The 21,845-nt window shown below is 47.1% G+C and overlaps 1 long non-coding RNA gene across 1 annotated transcript in view; it reads right to left on the reverse strand.

Moving 5' to 3' along the window:
- Positions 1-19,898, reverse strand: part of LOC149326607 (uncharacterized) — a 40,808-nt gene extending 20,910 nt beyond the window's left edge. Inside the window, exon 1 of the long non-coding RNA XR_016286534.1 lies at positions 19,810-19,898. This is a non-coding gene — a long non-coding RNA (uncharacterized LOC149326607). The remainder of the gene's footprint in view (positions 1-19,809) is intronic.
- Between the last annotated feature and the right edge of the window lie 1,947 nt (positions 19,899-21,845).

Genomic DNA, 21,845 nt, shown 5'->3' on the forward strand with positions numbered 1-21,845 from the left:
GTGGGCACGATTTTTGGAGAGAAGATTCCAAGCAAAGAGACGCTATTCCTCTCTTGATAGTCTTGGAGTGCGCCGAGTCATACGGTAACAACTCCTTCTTTGCTCGTGGGTAATAGCCCCAGCAGACGTGTCCTTCACAGAACGTTAATTTAAGGTCTAAGACCTGTAAAACCGAAACTTCGGGCAGTTCATGGGTAAAAGACAAACCAAGACCTTGTTTGTTAAAAGTATCTAAAACATCGCCTACTGTAGAGGGGTAGGTGATGGTCTCCTGCTTTGTTAAAAGTACTAAAAAATCATCTACATATCTAAAAACTTTTAAAACTGTCCCCCCACCCCCCGCCTTGAAATTCTCATCAAGCAGCTTATCTATGTTAGCTAAAAAAATGTCGCAGAAAATAGGTGCTACACATGACCCTATGCAAATGCTGTTTCGCGGCAAAAAAGGCTGGTCGTTAAAAACAATAAAAGTAGCATTCAAGTAAAACTGCAATGAGGCTAAAAAATTATCTACAGACAATCCTGCTAAGTTCTGGAGTGACACGTCGCCGTTTTCCTCAATGCATTCCTTAAGACACAGTAAAATCTGATCTTTGGGCACGGAATAAAAAAGGTCTTGAATATCTATAGAAAAACCAAAGCCAATGTCTTCATTATACTTAATAAACTCTGCGACATCGATTGACTTTTTGGTGAGAAAGGGATCGTCCAAGACAAGGCTTTTAAGCTTCTTTAACAAGAACTGGCTGACGTTTCTCTGCCACGACCCTTGCTCACTGAGAATCGTCCTAAACGGAATTTCTGGTTTGTGCGTCTTAGCTGTGAAGAAAGGGGTCAGGCTGTTACCCCTCCTATTAGTGATGTCCGCGGCGAGTGAATTCAGGTTTAACCTCTAGCAAAATTCAACGAACCTTGTCTTAATCCTAATCATGTCTTGTGGAAAGTTTTATGTAGGCCAAACTGGACGTTGTGTCAACGACCGTCTAAGGGAACCCGCCTTAAATTTAGAAAACAAAAACGATAAATACAAGCATCTTGTGGCACATGTAAGTGCGGAGGATGTGCGGCCCAGTTTGAGGAGACAAAGGTTCTTGGTAAAAGTAAAGACAGGACAGCACGGATCAGCCTGGAAGCGTACCACATACAGAAACTTGGCAGCGAGTGTATCAGCGAACCTTCTTTATCTCTGTTCCAGGCTGAGATTGACTATTTTAATGCAGCTACTTGTTGATTAGATGGAAGATAAACGGAAGTGTGATGCCCTTGTCTACCCGCGCATGCGCTCGCGAGTAGATGGCTCTGAGTCAACCCTTGTTTTGTTTTGTCTTTTTTTTGTCATCTTTTGTCTCTCACGATCCTTCGGCCTATGAAAGGTGTGGCTTTCGACGAATAAATCCAGTTGACAGTTAGCGCTTGCGTGTGTGTTTCATCTCTCTTGTCTGTGTCAATCTTTGCGCTATAACATTTCTACTTAAAGATGAACTACCAATTCGCCCAACAGGAAGTTTTAATACAGTCAGTCATTGTCCAAAAAACGTCGCACAGCGCGCCGGTGTGGATATCGTCTTCATGGCTCCCAACAAGCTTTTCGCCCTTTGTTCCAAAGTGAATAACCCGCGGGAACCCCGACGGTGCAGGGTGACACACTCTGACCAATATGTCCCCTGTGATTCAGTAAGAATTTATTCTGTGCCATTGGCATGTGGGGAGAGGTACATTGGTCAAACGAGAAGGTGTATCAATATCAGACTCCAAGAACGTAATCTTCCTCCGTAAGATTCTTTCACGCGAGGTAAACATTCCAGTACCTAACTATGTTCGACCTTCTACCACCAGGCGTACACAACACACTAAGGAACACACACTACAGCCTATCTTTGCACGAACAAATTCATTTAACTATCTGAGGCTAAAAAACAGCGCAAACGGGGACGAAGCAGAGAGAGGGACACGACGCTGACTAACAACCAAGTTTTATTGCACGTTCACCGGTTAAATACTTCTCGTTCGTGCAAAAAAGGAAGGCGTGATAGACTAAAAACCACGTGGCATGAGATTATGCATTCATACATAGATATTTTCAACTTAAAACAGTGCGCAGGGACAGGACACAGTCAAGAAACACACAGACACAGCTGTGTCTGTGTGTTTCTTGACTGTGTCCTGTCCCTGCGCACTGTTTTAAGTTGAAAAATGAACCAACTGGCCCCGCTACTTCCCATAATACATAGATAGTTAATTTCGCTGTCGCGAAGTGAAATGGAAGGGATGCTGACGCACTCTTCACCATTTTGCCGAATGTTGATGGCTTCTTCAATTTTTCTCGTCCGTTGGTCTGGGTAGGTAGATATGATTGTGGTGTTGCCAAGTTGGGGAGCACATTCATGCTCTCGGCAATGTCTTGCCAGTTCACTGCTGATGGCGCCTTTCAAATATCTTTTATGCTCTTGCAGCCGTTCATTTAAACAGCGCCCTGTTTGGCCGATGTAAGTGTGCCCGCATGACAGTGGTATCTGATAGACGACGTTTTTAGTACATTTCACGTGCATGTTCTTGTGCTTCTTTTGGCACTGTTTCCTTCCCGTTCGCTCACTATTTACCTTGGCACACATGCTCCTTGCAGGGCCATGTTACCACCGGCCGACCTCTCCACCTTTCCCTCATTAAAATTCCTTTCTCTCTCTCTTTTCGCCTATCTTCTTGAGGTTGTGTGAAAAGCCATGAATGTACGGAATTACTGCATACGGCTTCCTTTCTTGTGGTGTGGCCTTGATCTTCTTCCTGCCTCTAAGTTCTTGGAGTACTTCTGCGACACTGGGCAGTAGCTGCGACGGGTAACCTGCTGCTTCCAGCCGACAAATTTGGGCGTCGAAACTAGCTTGTACATCATGGTGGCAAGATCTTGTCAATACGGCTTTCATTGCTGCTTTCACTATTCTCCGTTTGATGATCTTGGAGTGGGCTGAGGTGTAAGGAAGCAGTCCCTTTTTGCTTCGTGGTCCGTACCGCCAACAAACATGACTGTCTAAAAAGGTTAGCGTCAAGTCAAGGAATCGCAGAACGTTGTTTTCTGGGAGTTCGCTCGTTATTTCTAGTCCTTTTAGTTCTTTGAAAACGTCAATGATTTTGCCAACGTGCTGTTGCTGTCGTGCTGTCTCGTCCTCTTTATAAAGAACTAGATAGTCATCTACATAACGGAACACCTTGATGATGCTTGTCACTTCAATAGCAGGCATAAGACTTCTGTCAATACGCGCCAGAAACAAATCACTCAGCATGGGGGCGAGCGAAGACCGGATGCATATCCCCTCCCGCTGAATGTAGAAACTGCCCTTATGACTGATGATGGTGGATTGTAAGTAGCTCGTTAATAATTCCATAAAATTTCCTTTCGACAGGCCGCAAGACAGGCCCAACTTGGCAACACCACAATCATATCTACCTACCCAGACCAACGGACGAGAGAAATTGGAGAAGCCATCAACATTCGGCAAAATGGTGAAGAGTGCGTCAGCATCCCTTCTATTTCACTTCGCGACAGCGAAATTAATTATCTCTGTATGAATGCATAATCTCATGCCACGTGGTTTTTCGTCTATCACGCCTTCCCTCTTTCTCTTTTTTTTCTTCTTTTTCCTTCCTTTTTTGCACGAACGAGAGGTATTTAACCGGTGAACGTGCAATAAAACTTGGTTGTTAGTCAGCGTCGTGTCCCTCTCTCTGCTTCGTCCCCGTTTGCGCTGTTTTTTAGCCTCAGATCATGCACCAACCAGCCCAAATTTCCACCCTTTTCATTTCACTATAGCTTTTTCCCCCGAACCATCTCCGATTGGAACATGCTCCCAGAATCCCTTTTTCATAATAGCAATTTTAGCAACGCATTGGAACATTTTCTTGTTAAGTTGTGTCATTTTGTATTTTTTAATGCTGTTGTTTTTATCTTCCCTTTGTTATCGCCGAATGATGCTGTGTGTTGTTTTTCGTTTTTTTGTGAGTTAGGTTGTTAGGTTGTTTACCCCTCCTGCTTGGGCCACATAGGCCTGCAGTATTTTGAAATAAATAAATAAAACAGTGTTAAAAGTTGTGGGGATACACATGAATCCCCTGCCCCATTGTAACGGCCGCGCGTAATTATCACGCGATGCTATGCGCGCGCCGTTCGGGAGGTTGCGAGGATGGGCACTCACGCCGCCCCCGCTTCCTTTCTCGCCCCGCCGCGACGCCGCAGCGGGGACTTTCCCTCTTTCTCCTTTCACAACGGAGAGACCTCCTCTCCACAGCCCGGGAAGAAGGCGCGCTTCTCCCGAGGCTCGCTCGTCTTCTGGCGGGAGCCGTGCACACGCACGGATCAGAGATCTGCCACGGAGACCGCTGCCCTTATCGCCCGGCCACCGTGTGTGACTTGACCGCCGCGGGCCGTGAGCGAGGAGCCACGCGAGGTGAGCGGAACCTACTTCCCCCACATTTTTGCGTGCGTTCCTTCCTTTGTGTTTTTCACCCCCGTACGCGAGCGGAACACCCTCGCTCGTTACGGCGGTTGTATTGTTGCTGCTGCAGTGTATTGCTCGGGAGCAATAAACGCTCCTCCGAGTAGCATACTCGTGTTTGTCCCCTCTGGCCCGAACCCGCCGTGGTTGCGACTCACCGCACCGCGGGTTGGGGGTCACAGCTCTGACTGCTAGGGCTGGCACGCTGGTGCTAGAGAGCGACAACTGCTTCTAGCCCTTTGAGCGTTACTACAAGAATAGACCCCCATAAAGTATGGCCATTCCTGGGCACCTGGCTAAGCACTGTAAGAAGTGCAAAATTGAAAAAAAAAACACTCGTTAAGGAATCTGCACCCCTGACTTTAATCGTTCCACGACTATTGGGCGAGGACCAGATAGGTTGACGAGGGAAATCGTTGAATCCCACAAAATTCATTATGACGGGCAAGATTGCGTCAGTACTTCATCCCTCTACTTGGCAAAAAAAGAGCTGGATTTTCTGGGTGCCTTGAAAAACACCTAATGTTTCTGGGGCGCCACACGCAGCAGATTAATTCTAGGAATCCTCGTCGGTACTGCTTTTATCTTGCTTTTAGTTCCACACTCCCTTTTGGGCATGTTTTTAAAACTTTTACCTTCCTCACTTTTTCATTTTTTTATATTTTTATGTTTTCACCTGTATCATTTCATCTGTGTCCTTCATACTTTTTACTATTCCCCGCCTTTTTGGGTACTTTTTCATTGTTGTTCGTGTTTTGTTAATGTTACTTCCCTGACCACCATTTCGCGGCCCTTTACACCGTATTTTTATCGTTTATAACTACCTTTTGTTCCCTGTTGTGTGTTTTTGTCATCTTGTGACGCGACCCCACTGATTGCCGGTTATCGCTTCAGCAGCCCTGTTACCCACCCTCTCATGTTTTCTATTTAAACGTCTTTCCACCAGAATAAAATTTCAGTTGTGAGTCAGCGCTCGTGTGTGTGTCGTTTCTTCGCGCTGTTTCTAACTTTAAATGCATTATCAACCAGCCCGGAATCTTGCTCTTCTAATAAATTCTTGTTCTTGAAAATGTTTCTGACCAGACTGAATATCAACCCCGTGGTTGGAGTTCCTATTTCAGGTTTTTATTGGTCGAAGCTGCCATGTCGGCCATGTTGACGAGTCACTTCGGGCCCTCAGGGTCTATATTAAGCAGGACGACCTACCACCGGTTAGTGGTTGTATGGCTGAGATTACGGCCTTGTTTTCTGGCAGGCCCAGAGCATGTGGTAGATATCTAAAAAAAATTACAGCAAAAAGGAAACAAACAAACACCTTTCCCACCCCCAAATCACTAGAGACCTTTCAAAAGATGGCGCACACCCGCACCGGGGGACCGGCTAAGAATCGGGAGGCACCTCTACAGCATAAAGGCAAAGAAACGCAAGTCGGAGAGCAACACCGGTGGATTCTACCTCAAATAAGGCATGGACTGAAAAGTGACCAGAGTTTGTATGAGAAAGAGAGAGGAAGAAGAAAAAAAAACTGATAAAGTAAAAATGTAATAATGTATACAGAAGAAAATTTTGCAATTTTGAACAGCGGCACAAACAGACCTGTGGCTGAACCCAAGTGGGGTGGCGCCAAATGATAGCAAGAGCGGGCCGCTCAATCTAAGGCAAAGATGCTGCAAGGGCTCCTCCAGCAATCATCTTTTTAAAGCGATGTAACGGCGACAATGGAGCCAAAAATGATCGATAGATTCAGGCTCTCGGCAAAATGCACAGAGGGTAGATAGCGGGAAACCAGACAGAAATTTACAAGCGGGACACGGCAGCGGTCCCGTGATACTTCAAGCTGTCAAGATCTACAAACTTTCCTTCTGCAGGAATATCGCACATGCTGATAACCCGTCCATGTTAAAAGTGCTGTGGATTGCGCGCTTACAAACGCATGCCGCCGAAACCTAGACTATGTGACATGCGCTGCAGCAGGATACGCAAATCAGGGCCCCTTAAGGAAGCCTTAGCGAGGTTATCAGCGATCTCATTTACTCTCACACTGCAATGACCGGGTACCCATATTAAAGAAGAAGGCTCAGATGCGAAGGAAGCAGTGACAAAAACGTGCTTAAAGTGGGACACTCAGCATGCGATGCGAGGGACGAACCTAAAAAGATAAAGAAACGGCAATGACTGCCACTGCGGTGATAGAGGGGTCTAACTTGCGTAGGGCAACTAGTACTGCCAGAAACTCTGCTTGAAAAACATAGGTGATGATGATGAAACGCGGACAGAAAAATCCCACACCTGTCTTTTCGCTGTTTGCTGCGGCCGAATTTGTTGGTAGTGACCTTAAATGATCTTCCAACAGTCCATTTAGAATATGGAGTGGTAAAAGTTTTGCATTTTCGGGAAAAACGTCGTCAAAAACAATGCGGACAGTGTACCCACTTCTCAGCGCTGGAAGGATGTCATATATATTCGCACGTTTAAAAGCTCAAGTAGTCTTTGCGCAGACACAACCTGCGGGGTATGAAAGCGAGGCCAGTGAGCATCAAAGGAGAAGATCGGCTGGCAACAGAAAATGCTGTTCGAAAGGTGAATTCTGAGGTAGGTCTGCACAGTTAGAAAGTGAAGTCGATATAAGAGAAGAGGAAAGCGGGCTTCAATGTGCAGGACATCAGTAGCCACAAATTTGGGAGGCCAAGGCACGTTCGCAGTGCTTCCCTCTCTAAAAGGACGAAGTTTGTACGTAGCCGAGCATGAAAACAACACAGAGCCGAATTCTAAAATGGGCTTGACATGCACTTTGTGAATGATCAATAGCGCATCTCAGCGCATACCTTACCGGTGACGTAACATGCTCATGGCGCAAGCCCCTTTCTCCGCGACATGGTCAGCGTGAGGCCGCCAGGTGAGTTTGTCGTCATAAGTGACGCCTAGGTACATTAGAGCTTGAACCTGAAGTATCGTTGTAACTGAGAGATACCAGAAAAGGATCCTGCAGAGAAAAAACAAGTACAGCGCACTTGTGAACAATTAACGTCAGGTGGAAGCTGCTCTACCTGTAGTCAGGAGTACTAATATATGATTGCAACTGATCATATAGGTAATGTATATCAGGCCCAGCCGCCAAAGAAAACGCAATGTCGTCTGCATATGCGTAAGTGCGAATATGGCGATGACGAGGAATGGAGCTAAGCAGAATATTAAACTGCACAGCAGAAAGGACAGCTCCTTGCGGTTCACCTCTTGTTTGTTTGTACCTCGCGGAATGAGCTCCATTATCGACGAGGAAGGATTCCCTGTTATAAATGCAGAAATTCAAGCAACTAAATATTCTGAAAACTGAAGAGACTGTTAACTTATGTATTAGAACTGAGTGTTCTACGCTGTTGCAAGCTTTGGAGACGTCTAGCGTAACCAAAACATCACACAGGAGTTGACGAGGAGCAAGGAGTATTCGATTGAAATAATTTTTGCTAGCGTTTGGTGGACACACGAGACAAAGAACAGAAATACACAGGACAGACGCTAGTATTCAAATGGCGTTTATTTGAAAAACAGTCAGTATAAGACATCTCAAAAATGCTGATACTCACACACGCGCAGCAGCAACGTCACGTTTCAGGAATAGCATTTCTTTTTTTTCTGTCGTATATTGACTGTTTTTCGATCAAACGGCAGTTGGATACTAGCGTGTGCCCTATGTATTTGTGTTCTTTTTCTCGAGTGCTCACTAAGCACTAGCAAAAATTATTTCAAACACTTTACAACTAACTAGCCCACGTTTCCGCCTTAATAAGAAGAATTAGAGTCTCAAAATCTGCATCTGCATTTCATATAGAACATCCTGGCTGGAAACCGAATTGACGTAGGCTGAGAATAGTTCTGATGTTCACGAAGGCTGAAACCCGAATTAGTAACACCCTCTCTATTAATTTTACCATGTGTTATGTTAAAGAAATAGGCCTAATATTATCCAGTTCATAGCCTCCACCCTGATTTTTAAGTACAGTCGTCATCTTGGCCAGTTTCCACTCAGAAGGGATCCAAGCGTGTTTGATAGAATATTTGACCAGGTGCAACAAGGAGTCGGCGGACTCCTCAAATAGAATCTTGAGCATCTTTGAAATGACACCACGAGGACCGGAGCCAGCACCTGTCCATCTCTGAATAGCTTGTGAAAGCTCCGATAGATTAACCTGAGAGAAAGAATTCTTTGGCGTCAATGGCGCAAACAAAATTGGACGCAAAGGTAGTAGAGACGAGAACCGCTTTTGCAGGCCCATTATATACATCTTCATAAATTACATATTTTCAAAGAACCCGCGATCCTGTAGGCGACATACCCGACTATCCTTATTTTGATTATCCTCCTATGCCTGACATATGTTTCGACCATAGCGAAATAATCGCGTTAATCGATTCCATGAAACTAACTTCATCGGCTGGTATGGATGAAATTAACACAAAAGTTCTCAAGAATACTAAAAACGTTGTAGCTGTTCTTCTTTGTCGTATCTTCCAGCGATCACTCGAGTCCGGTATTGTGCCCCACGACAGGAAAGTGGGGAAAATCATCCCAGTGCACAATAAAGGCCCCCCATCGTCTAGTAAGAACTACCGTCCCGTCTACCTCACTAGCGTTCCCTCTAAATTAATAGGGCACTTAATTTACTCACACATCATTTCTTGCCGTCTGTCAACTTTTTTTTTATCCTTCTCAACACGGATTCGTGATAAACCTATCCTGCTCTTCCCAACTGGCTCTCGTTACTCACGACATCAGCTCTAGTGTGGACACGAACACACCCATGGACGTTCTTTTCTTAGACTTTGAAAAAGCTTTCGACAAAATTTCCCATCAACGCCTCTTATTTAAAGTTTCATGCCTAAACCTGAACCCACCTGAACCCACTGAACCCACCTGAACCCACTGAACCCACTAGGTTCCGAAATTTTTTGACTAACCGCCAACAGTTTGTACGGGCTAATAATCAGGCATCTTCGATCTCTCCCGTTACCTCAAGGCGTACCACAAGGCACGGTTTTAGGGTCTCTATTATTCTTAAATTACATCAATGACCTCCCAAGTCATCTATCTTTCCCCGTTCGTTTGTTCGCCGTTGACTGCCTCATCTACCGGAGCATCACTAATAACAGAGACACTTACCATCTGCAGTTCGACATAAAACTTGTGGAAGAGTGGCGAGCAAACTGGCTAACGCCTTTAAATGTTAATAAAACAACTCTAGTATCAGCTCATCGTCGTCAATGATATCCTACTCCTAACTACACCCTTCACGGTTCCGTGATAACCCGCGCATCTTCATATAAATATTTAGGTATCAGCCTAACACAGTATTTCTCTTGGACCACCCACATAATGAACATAACCAGCTTCCGTAAAACTGTCCGTCTATTTAACTCCTGTCCGTCCTAAACTCTAATATTCATGCTCAATGTGGGACCCCAAACAAATTAACCTGGCCAAAACTCTTGAGTCCGTCCAGAGCCGCGCGATAATATTCGTATTTTCTGATTATTCATATCACACGAGCTTTCATCCATCCTGGCCTGGAATCCTTCAAATCATTAATCACTGATTTAATTAAATGATATATTTGCCCACCCCTCATGTAATGCCCGTGGTGGGAATTTGAGGTACTAATAAATAAATAAATTCAACCACCTCGATAGCTCCTTTAGGTGACATAACTAATGAATATAAAATATGTGAGTACGTCAGCCGTTTTCTAGACCGGAGGAAGCCAAATAATGCACGTGGATTGCCCGACTTTTAAAGATAATCGAAATGTTCTGATCCATATTTGTCTTTCGCGCGAAAAACTGCACTCTTAAAGTGGCCGCTATGAATTTATAGTCATTCCAGTTATTTGTACGTTCGTTATTGTTAGCAAGAAGTGGCCGGATTATTCTCGAATAAAGCAAACTCGTTTATTCAAGGATACAAGAATACAAGAAGTTACTACAGTAAGATAGCGGTCGTTGATACGTAGGAGGTTCGGCGGATCTGCAGAGTTGGGAGGGCTTTTCCGACGCGTCTCGTTTCGTCGGCGTCTCTCGGTCCTCTCCTGGGCCTCGCTCGAAGCATCCGTCGCTTCGTGCTGTTGCGTTCTGGGCCAGCCGACTGGGACGCGCGCCGGCGTTCTGGGCAGAGCGCTAACACGGCCCTTCCAAAAATTGCGCCTGTCCTCAGGCGCACGTTGTGGATACTAATTCCTAGGTGTTCAAGGCGCGTTCCTTGTACCTTCTCAGCTGTTCGATGTTCACAGTTTTCTCGTTTAACTTTCCAGGAATGTGAGAGATCCTGCCTATGACAGCCATGTTGGGTCCGGTGAATGCTGTTATTTCGAACGGCCCCTCATATCTCGGATCTAATGTAGATCTTGCGCCGATTTTGAGAAGAACGAGATTTCCACACTGGAAATGCGTCTTTCGTTGTAGCGTCTCGTTGTTTCCTCCTGGCTCCTCTCAAGAGAGTTTTTCAATTCCTGGCGCCCCTTGGCATCTCGTGGAGTCTTTGTGCGGCGTCGACTTCTTCGAAGGTGGTTCCAATGTTCAGTTCTCCGGGCACCTTCGTGTCGTAACCGTGCATGAGATAAAATGGACTTTCGTCGCTGAGGCGGTGCTTTGTGACATTGACACCGAACGTCGCCTTATGCAGTTCCTTTTTCCATGATTCGGAGTTGTTGATGACCTTCCTTAGTACTTGTTTCAGTGTTCGCACCATTCTTTCAATCAGTCCGTTTGACTGCGGCCAGTACGGAGGAGAGTTCACGTGCTGAATTCAAAGTCTGTGGTGAACCTGAGCTGTCCGTTTGTTCGCGAAGCCTTTTGCTTGATCCGTGATGACGATGCTGGGCACGCCGTATCGGGGAATCCAGCGGTTAGTGAGAAAATCCAAATAGTGCTTCGAGGAGGTGCTTGGCACTGCTACCGCATCCATGTACCTTGTTGCGTGATCGATGCATACAGGTACATATCCTTCGTTTCCATCCAGGGGGCCCATATGATCGAGAGAAATGACCACATTGGGCTCGCTCGGAATTTCTCTGGGGTTCAGGCACCCTTCGGCTCGCGTCGTTCGTGAGTTTACGATTTGGCAGGTGTGGCATGACTCGATGTAACGGCGGATGTCCTTCGCTATTGACGGCCACCAATACTTTCTTTGCACCAACGTCCTTGCTTTCTCGCTTCCAAGGTGTCCGTTGTCGTCATGAAACACCGCCATGATACTGCTTCGGAGCGCCGCGGGAACCACCACTCTTCTGCAAACGCGTCCTCTTTCGATAGACCTTTTCAGCACAACGCTGTCTTCGACTTCATAGCTGGAGCTGTTCGTTCCAGCTTCGGCACGGAACTTTTGGCATTCGGGGTCACGCTCTTGAAGTTCGCGTACGCCGCTATGCTTGCTCACGATTACGGCGAGGCAGGTGAGGTCGTCGCTGGTCACTTCGTTTTCTAGTGGTTCAGCTTCCAGCGTTTGTCTCTAGAGAGCATCAGCAGCAGCATTCTGTCGTCCAGGCCGGTGCCTGACGTCGAAGAGGTATTCCGCGAGATCTAGAGTCCAACGTGCGAACCGGCGGTTCGTCGTTCCCTTCTTCACTAGGTAGGATAGACTGAACTTGTCTGTGTACACTGTGAATTGCGGGCCTCCCCGCAGATAGATGGAAAACTTCTCCGTGATGGCCCAGTGCAGCGCCATACATTCCAGCATGTTCTAGTGTAGACCTCTGTCATGCTTATTCAGTGATCGGCTTGCGTATTCGATCACCCTTTCTCTTCCGTCTTGCGTTTGGCTCAGTATCGCTCCGAGCCCTGTCTGAGATGCGTCGACGTGCACTTGCGTTGGGCAATCCCAACGGAAGTTTGACAGCAGCGGGGGATTCTTAAGTGCGCTTTTGGTTTTGTCCACGATTTCTTGGTGCGCGCTCGTCCAGACGAATGGCGCTTCCTTGGAGACGAGTTGACGTAGTGGGTACGTGATTTCGAAAACTCGGGGATGAACTTGCGGTAGTGGTTTGCGAATTGCAGAAACGAGTACAACTTCGCGCTTTTCTCGGGCTCAGACTTGTCGACGGCAGCGACTCTCGCTTCATCCAGGGTTCGCCCTTCAGCGGAGATGACGTAGCCAAGGAATGAGATGTTGTCTCGCACAAATTGGCATTTCTTGATGTTCATCTTCAGGCCATTGATGACGACTCCTCGCAGTGCCTCGTCGAGCAGTGACAATGCTTCCGGAACCGCAGCTGCTCCCTGGCCGACGTCGTCCATGTACGTGGATGTTCTCTTCAGGCCATCAAACGTGTCCCGCATGACTCTTTGCATCGTCTGCGGTGCCTTGCAAAACCCAAACGCCATACGTAGGTACTCATATTTTCCGTCCGGAGTGACAAAGGCGGTCTTGTGGATTTCGTCAGGCTTTACTCGCACTGTGAGAAAGGCCGACTTCACGTCCAAACCGGTGAAGCACTTCCAGCCGTCTCTCATGATGTCATCGATGACATCTTCCATAATTGGCATCGGATACGGCGGATTGATGGTCTACGTCGCCGATTGATGGGCAACAAACAAGAAATATCTGGCTCAGTTTTTGTATAAAATCAACGAATATCCCATAGTTCAGGTCAACGAGTGTAAATACTTAGGTGTTACGATAACTAAAAAATTGAACTCGACCAGCCACATTAATAAAATCTGTACATCAGCCCTTAGGAAACTAGGGTTTCTTCGTTTCAAATTAAGGTCGGCCCCTTCCAATGTTAAGCTGCTTGCATACAATACCCTTATCAGACCTCAGGCAGTTCGTTTCATATTGAATTCATACCGCAGATTAAATTCACCATCGTCTCTAATGAGTGCTAACAACATTTTGACCTTAGAAAGCAGAAGAAAGATTTCCACGCTGCGGTTTCTGTATCGGCTCTGCAATCACCAACTTGGTATCACCGCGCGATTGTTCATTCATCCACGTGAGGGTCGTCAAAACTCGGCACTCCCATCTTTACAACCTGGAACCAATCTTTGCGCGTACTAGCAGGTTTAAGAACTTATTTTTTCCACGCACTGTCTCCCAATGGAATGCACTCCCAAAAGAAGTTTTTTCCGCGCGTGATGTAAATGTTTTCGAAGAACGTGTACGAAAAGCTCTGGGTTGATGTTACTCTTCGCTTTTGCTGATTCATTTCTTTTTCCTTCTTTTTCTGTGTTTGCACTGCATGCGGCGCGTTTTATACTCTTTGACTGCTTATGATTGCTTGGGTTGCTTTTTTGTGATTTCTTGCTAATGGTGGCGCTGAACTGCGTTTACTTATGACCTGTATTGCCCTCCTGCTTGGTCTTCAATGACTGCAGTATGTTTTACTAATGTTACTAAGAAATTATGTGTCTCAGCGATCTCAGATGGTGGAACTTGGACCTGTGCAAAGCAGAATTATAGACTTATATAGTGGTGTTCCGCAGGGTTCCATCTTATCACCCCTCTGCTCCTGGGCCTCCGCAGTTTGACAATCGGTATATGGGTACAGGGAGCAGTGATTCAATTAAATTTTTATACAGATTTTTTCTAATGACATTGAAGAGGTACTGCATTGAAAATCGCACTTGTAACATTCTGTACGCAACCACAACTTCACGCAGATGACCTCTCACTGTACCACGCATGTTTTCAACAGAGCATACTACAACTCCTGGTAGCAATCGACATAAACGAACTTGCATAACTGTGGGAAGAAAAATATCGTTCTGGTCACGAAGAAACATAAAGCGGGACACGATTTGTCGTACAAATAAATGAACAAGACCGAGACCTCCTCTCTTCACGGGCAAGAATAAATTTGTTCGACTAGTTCTTTCCCATGTGGACGCCCAAATAAATACAGGCGATTTTCTACCGTTTATGCCAAGGCTCGACGATGAAGTCCGAATTGGTCTTGAACAGCCAATAACCGTAAATGAGCTAGAGGAAGCAATAGATCAACTGCCATTGGGTAAAACACCCGGTCCTGATGGTTTAGGAGCCGCCTTTTACAAATATTTCAAGTCAGAAATCGCCCAAATTCTGCTAAAAGTTATTGTCGAAGCGTACGAGAAAAAGCGTACGCCATTGTCATTGACAACATCGCACACTGTACTCATACCGAAGTTTGGTTGGTTGGTTTATCGGGTTTAACGTCCCAAAGCGACTAAGGCTACGAGAGACGCCGTAGTGGAGGGCTCCGGAAATTTCGACCACCTGGGGTTCTTTAAGTTGGAAGTTCGTTAAGTTGGAAGTAAGTTGGAAGTTGCGCTTCTTTCCTGTCGTCTCTATCTTTTTCCTGTGTACGTCTTTTTAGCGCACACCCTTTCAAATATCAAATATTTAACGTGTACTGACATCGCACAGTACACGGGCCTCGAATTTCTCCTCCAAAGAAATTAAACCGCCGCGGCCTGGATCAAACCCGCGTCTTTCGGGACAGCAGCCGAGCACCATAGCCACTGAGCCACAGCGGCCGCTCATACCGAAGTTTGCTGAGCCAGAAAAAGGTCTGTTGGTGGGGTCTTATCGCCCGATAAGCCTCACCAACGTAAATTATAAGAATAAATTTGTTCGACTAGTTCTTTCCCATGTGGACGCCCAAATAAATACAGGCGATTTTCAGGGCGTCATAACCATGCTAGTGGGGAGTCATCAAACTTGCGGTATCAAGGGTCGGAGCATCGCCACTAATATACACAAAGCGCGAAGTGTGCTTGAATGCTGCGATGCACTAGGCGACAGGGTGGCAATGATGCAGCTAGATCTCGCAAAGGCCTTTGACCGTGTATCTCATGAGGTTCTGTTCAGCTTGCTAGATCAGGCTAATGTGGGCTGTGTAATAACAGAGGGCGTACGAATGGCGTACGCGAACTGCACAACGCGCGTCATTGTTAATGGGGAGCTGACTGAAAGCCTACACGTACGATCTTCAGTGAGGCAGGGATGTCCTTTGTCACCCCTCTTGTTTGCAATTTATCTTGAGCCCCTTTGTCTGGCTATACTAAACTCTGAGTGTATAACTGGCTTCAGGTTACTGTCAGCGCACGTTAAAATCTTAGCTTATGCTGACGACATCGCGGTGTTCTGCTCTGTGAAGCCACGGCTGTTGTTGAGAAGTTTTGCAAATGCACCGGGGCGCAAATAAATTGGGAGAAGAGGTATGGATTCTGGCATGGTGACTGGGAGGAAACGCCAGCCTATTACTCCCGACTTCGGTGGGCCACAACTCCGACGACGTATCTTGGAGTACCGCTGAACTCTTATACTCTTATAGCAACCCCGAACCATACTGGAATGAACAGGTGGCAATGGCAAAGGAAAATGCCAGTGGGTGGCAGGGGCGACCACTATCAATGCTCTCGCGCGCCACTGTGTGTAACCTGTTCCTCATCTCCAAGATATGGTATGTCATGAATGTGTTGAGCGCCTCGCGGATCAATATTCAAAGGATTCATCGGGTTTTCACTCCGCCATGCCAGCTCGACGATAGGGAATGAACAAAGGCGCGTCTAGTGAATACGGTGTCTTCGTTCACTCCAATCTTCCCCCCTTCCCGTTACGGCGAGGTTCAGGTACCAACCGAGGCATGCGAGACAGATACATTTCCTTTCCTCAAAAACCAATTTACCGACAAGCAAGGCGTATAACCGAACGGGCGATGGCGTTCTATGCACTTTCTGGCAACGTTGCAAGACGCTGTCGCGTTTCACTCTTAGAGGCGAAGCTTAACATCTTAAGAACACATCAGTGACGCAAGCAGCAACATCGCGCTTAAGGCATTTGCCTCACCGCAGTTTAGGTCGACAAAGTGCCCCCCTGAATTTTTTGGGTGACTGTTTAGACGTCCGTAATCTACTCAGAACCGTAGGGTTCCATCTTTCTTTGCCACTAGAACAACATGCGACACCCACGGCCTCGTCGACAGCTGTATCACGCCGTCCGGGAGCACTTCATGAACTTGTAAGCGAATGGCATCTCGTTCCTTCGAAGAGATCTCATAAAGTGGCTGACATAACGGTAGCTGGTTTTCGTCAACTATAATGCATCCTTTTGTGAGCGGTGTCTGCCTAACCTGGAGGCTAAACAGTAGCGGAAAAATTCGATAATGCTCTCCAGACAGCATTTCTGATTAGTCGGCAGGTTCGGATTACCTTCGGTTTTTATGGAGGGCTCGGCGCCTGCGCTGATGCCGGGGTTTCGGACAACGTGTGCTGTCCCGCGCATTCGCTTAGTTCTTTGAATAGCTACGCTAGAGTTCTTCTCAAAAGCTGTTTGGCTGGACAAGCACTGGGGTTCACAACTAAAATTCGTCACCAGAAGTTTTGTTCGCCCATTGCTCAGTTCAATAATTCCGCGAGCTGCGGAGACCTACTGATCCGTGTTGGTAGCAGCGATCCCATTGAGCACAACTTAGTCCTGCGTGGCTCGGTATCATCGACAACAGGGCGTTGGGTGGAAAAAGAAACGATTAGCTCCTGAAGGCTGATGACGGCATCGTACTCCCGAAGAAAATCCAAATCAAGTGCCAGGTCTTTAGAGCACTCGGTGGCACAGCAAAGCAACGAGGGAAAGAAACGCCGCAAATCTGTATTCGCGATGCGGAGACACCAATCGGCGTCACCACATGGCCACCGGCTGTGCGCATCTGCGGTCCAGAACAAAGGTTCAAAACATTTTTCTGAGAGCCGTGGCTAAACGACGGCTTATTACCGAAAAATCAGCGCCGGTAGCACGGATTACGAGTGCGGTCACGCCGTGGATGGCGCCGGCGGCTGGAATTTCAGGGGAAGCCAGTATGTCGTTGAGGTCGTCTGGTCGGGACGTCGGCGTTCAGATCGCCGCAGAGAATCTTCGGCTGGAGGCTCCTGGCTTGCTTCAGTAGCGGCGGCCCCAGCCCCTGAACTGGCCAGAGGACGACGGGCGGCTTGGCGAAGAGAACCGCCTTAGGGAAGGCTGTCGGGACTGGCTTCACTGCGAGGTCGATGGCTGGACGGTATCGGACAAGTAATCCTGGATATCCTGCGGACGTTCACCGTAGCGCGGTCGAAGTGCGTCAGGTGAAAACCCCCTTAAAACATGACGGAGAATGTGGCCGGGATCCCCGCAGTTGTAGGCTGATTGTTTGGTGTACGCCACGCGTACGCTTTGCTTATGGCGGGCCTATTCTCCTGCAGCACGGTGGATACAGCTGCGATTGAGTAACGCAGAGAAGGCACAGGAGCGACGGGGGAAATGGCTCGCATCACTGGCTCAGGACGTCGTAGTGCTTCGATGTAGGTCATCACGTAGGGCGCCGGCTGTAGAGCTGATGGTTGCTGTACAACTCGCCGGATTCCATCACGGACCACATCCGTTCAGACAGCGACACTTGCCTGTGGAGCTTCGAAACAGTTTCTCCAGTTCCTCATCACAAACTCCCGAAACTCTTCGGCGGGTAGCGACGTAGGTATGCAGTGATGATCGGCTGCTGCACTCTCCTGACGACCGTACGTAGTGCGTGCCCCGTTCCTGCAGACAGCGCTCCATACTCGTTGCCTCCTTGGTAAAGTCGGCCACCGTTCTTGGGCGGTCACGGACCAGTCCGGCAAACAACTGCTCATCAAGTGGCATACGTTCTTGGCCTGGGGCACAGCACGGTCGGCCCGATTGAGGAGTAACGTCATGTCCTCGATGAACATGCAGACGCTCTTGTTCGGCTTCTGGGATCCCGAGTCCAGGGCGAAATTCAGCCTTCTTTCTCTGGCTGGTACTGAATGTGGCTAACAGCTCTCGGCGAAAAGCCTCCGAGTTGGTGCAGAAAGCTTCGTGATTCTCAAAACACATCTTGGACGAGTCCTACAGTGGGAAGTAGGCGATCCGCAATTTACGCTCGCCGTACCACTCGTTGAAGCCCACCATACGGTCATATCTGGCCAACCAGTCTTTAACGTCCTCGAATCTGTCTGCGTAGGCCTATGGCGGCGGCTGAGGTACCTGAAGGACGAATAGCGGGGCATTCCCGGAATTCTGAGTCGTCTGGCTACCCGTGGTGGACGTCATGGCCTTTACTGGCGTTGTCAGTTGGCTGAACTCCGGTCATAGGCCTCACAGGCGGTGGCTTGCCTTGTGAACCGGTGTTATGTCCCCGCGTTGAGAATTGTCGTCAAGGGTGCCCTCGAAGTCAGCGCACATGGGACCCAGCACCTCTACCAAATATGTCACCGACAAACGGTTGACGAACGCAGGGCAGGTTTACTCAGACATGCTGGGACGCGCAAGACAGCAGGGAGCTCGAGAGAGGAAGAAAACAAAACCTACAGAATGCCCACGGCTTGCCAAGTGCCAGACGGCGAATCTAGAGGGGTCCGTAATGTGGCAGTATGCACAGTTATGGACAAAGTTTTGGCGATGCTGATTCGCAAAAAAAAATTTGCTTCTGCGCGATCAGGCAATGTACAGAGGGCAAAATGCATGTCTAGAACACGCTCTGAGTGGGTTTCGGGCGTAACACGCGATAACTAGCGATAAGATTTGGTTAAAAATGGTCTGGATGTAAACATGTGCTGTTAAACTCAAAGAATTTCATCGTCATTTTTTGCTTTCTTGGTCGCAGCTGCTTTGGGAGCTCCGGAACACACAGTTTGGTTGTTCCAGGCATGCGTTTTGCCCTCTGTACGTCAGTGTAAATCAGAGATGCATGAAGGCACATACTTGTTCTATTTGCAGGAAAAAAAAACCAGCCAGCCTTATAGCGAGGTAATGCAGGAATAATTTCCCCCCAATCAGCGTGCCGGAAACTTTTGCCCATGACTGTACGCATTATACAGCATTTTATTTTCCAATATCGCCCAATACAGCATTAAATGCTCAACGCGATTCCATGCAACTGGGGCCTACAGGGTATCGGGCTGGACTATGTACCAGGTGCAATCGTTCTAAAAAGATTGCCAGCAGAATTGGAGCCCTTCGAATTATGTACCAGGTGCGGTCTGTATACCATACATTACGGTAACTGTGGAGGCTGGCTTTAATAAGAATAAGTTGTAAGTGGCGCTACTTCCAGCTCAGCTCTTACTTCCCTGCGCCCCAGTTTCGAAACATTTTTCTATATTCTGAATAATTACCAGCTAGTAATGCAGTCAAGCAACTACATCTGTCATAAGTAACCGTCTCTCGCAGCTTGTTGTTCCTGAAGAGAGACTACAGAGCGTCGTACTGTAATGTTCACAGAAAGAGCGAAAGCGTAACTGCGGCTGCGTTTAATAATTTCGAGGAAGAAAATCGTCTGCCACTTTTGCGAAGAGATGTCCTTACCGTGAGGATGGGCGAAACAGGGACGAGAAAGCGAACTGGGCTCCGTATGAAGGTCATGTTCGCGACCGGCGCTAAAGCCACGACCAAGCGGATCTGCAAAAAGAAGTGACGTGAAAATGCTGTTCAGGTTTTGGACTTGCCGCACAGTGCTTTATATATACGCGGTGCCTCACGACGTCGAGAGGAGCGCAACTTTGGAAGCATGCGAACATTTTCTTGCTCAACATGTCGACGACTTAAAAATTTGCTGCCGACCAGCTCACTGTCAATCGCTTACATTGTATTAACTAAGGCAATCGCCAATAAAAATAGAGCAGTCTTAGACCTCAGTCAAGCAAATTAATATGCGTATTTATACAAAATACCACTAAAGGCCCTCACGACTGAAGATATTACATATGACGGGTACAGGCTATAAACAAAACAAAATGCCAAAAAATGAAGCCACAAAACAAAAACAACCAAAACAAAACGACGTGACCACAGCAGCAGACACTCAGAAAAGTAATACCAGCCAATACAAATAACACCATAAAAACGAAACAAGAAACATCTCGAACAGAAATACAATGCGAAATGAACACAATGCATTCATGTTGAACAAAATACGCAAGTTAAGCAGTAGGTATTGCTGACATGAGAGCGTAAATTTACCACGATAAGTGGGCGCTGCATAACGTGAAGGCAGAGCGCTTCAGTCAGTTATTGTGCGCACTTAGGAATGAATGCATGTAGTTGAATGTACGACATGATAAACGCTGAACTTTAAATAGGCGGTCGCATCGTTCAAAATAGAAGGAACAAAAAAGGTAGTTGTGAAGCACTCAGTGGTGATACAGCATGTGAAAAAGTAAGAATCATGCACTTTTTCGGCGGAGGCATATCCTGAATACCTGGGCCCATCTTCAAGGCTGCGATGGTGGTATGACGTGAATAATTATGAATAAATAAAATGAACTGCGGGGTTGTGCAATGATTTGACGTTTTTTAGTAAGTATACTTATCCGAAGCGTATTCACTTTTACTTCGAATTAAAATGGTGTAAGCACGTGTTCATAGGTGGGAGGGAGCATGCCTTAAGATACATTTTAAGACACCCAGTGACAGATTAGCGGATGCAAGAATAAGGTTAATATGGTTTCTTCATGTTGGGTGCAAACGCAGTTTAGGTCCGAGGTACTTATACGTGGTTGCTAACTCCGCTGGAGTGTTAAATGACCGGAAGACTTGACTGATGGGCAATTTGGTTCATGACTTGTTGAAACAAAGCACACGAGACGGTGCAAGGACAGAAGAAAGAAACAGGAAAGGTGCTAAAATGGCTGGCTTTCGGAAAAGTATTCACCAATGATCCATGCTTGCATAAATCAGATTATAGAGATATGCGCGGAATAAAAGAACTGCATAGACCAATAGGGTGTTCCAGAAACAGCGGGCGCTCGCGGACGAGGGGGGAGGGGGGGGGGGGGGGGGGGCTGGAGCTTAGTACTCTCGTGTCATGTGTATGTTGCTGCTCCTCAAGAAAGTGTAGCGTACTTCACTTAACAGATATGCATCGTTCGGCTTTCCCTGGACTTCTTGAAGTTTTTTCAGCACTACAAAAAACGAGGACACAGAAATAAAGAAGTATGTATCGTAATCTGTATCGTAATCGGCCCAGCATGTAGCGCCCTCTGCGTTCATGGCAGGATACGCCCCCATGTGATAAGGGCGTTGCCCGCCTATTCATATCGTGTGTAAAACCAGTGCCTAATAAACGCTGAGGCCAACTTTTTTTCCATCAAGTGACACACGACGTGTCGTCGACTATTCCACTCGATACATGGTGTCAGAAGTGGTTAGCATGACAACGCACTTCCTTCACGACGCGTAAAGACCAACGATCCTGTGGCAGGAAATGGATTTCCTCAAACCACCGGAGCCGCTCCTTACAACAGGCGACCTGCGCAAGAACTGGCAGCTCTTCAAGCAAAGGTTTGAAGTTTTCTTCACGGCATCAGAGGTCGCAGAAACGCCTCGACCTGAGTCCAAGAAGA

This window comes from Amblyomma mixtum, chromosome 10, assembly GCF_055824585.1.
Source record: "Amblyomma mixtum isolate Tamu chromosome 10, ASM5582458v1, whole genome shotgun sequence".
Lineage (NCBI taxonomy): Eukaryota > Metazoa > Arthropoda > Arachnida > Ixodida > Ixodidae > Amblyomma > Amblyomma mixtum.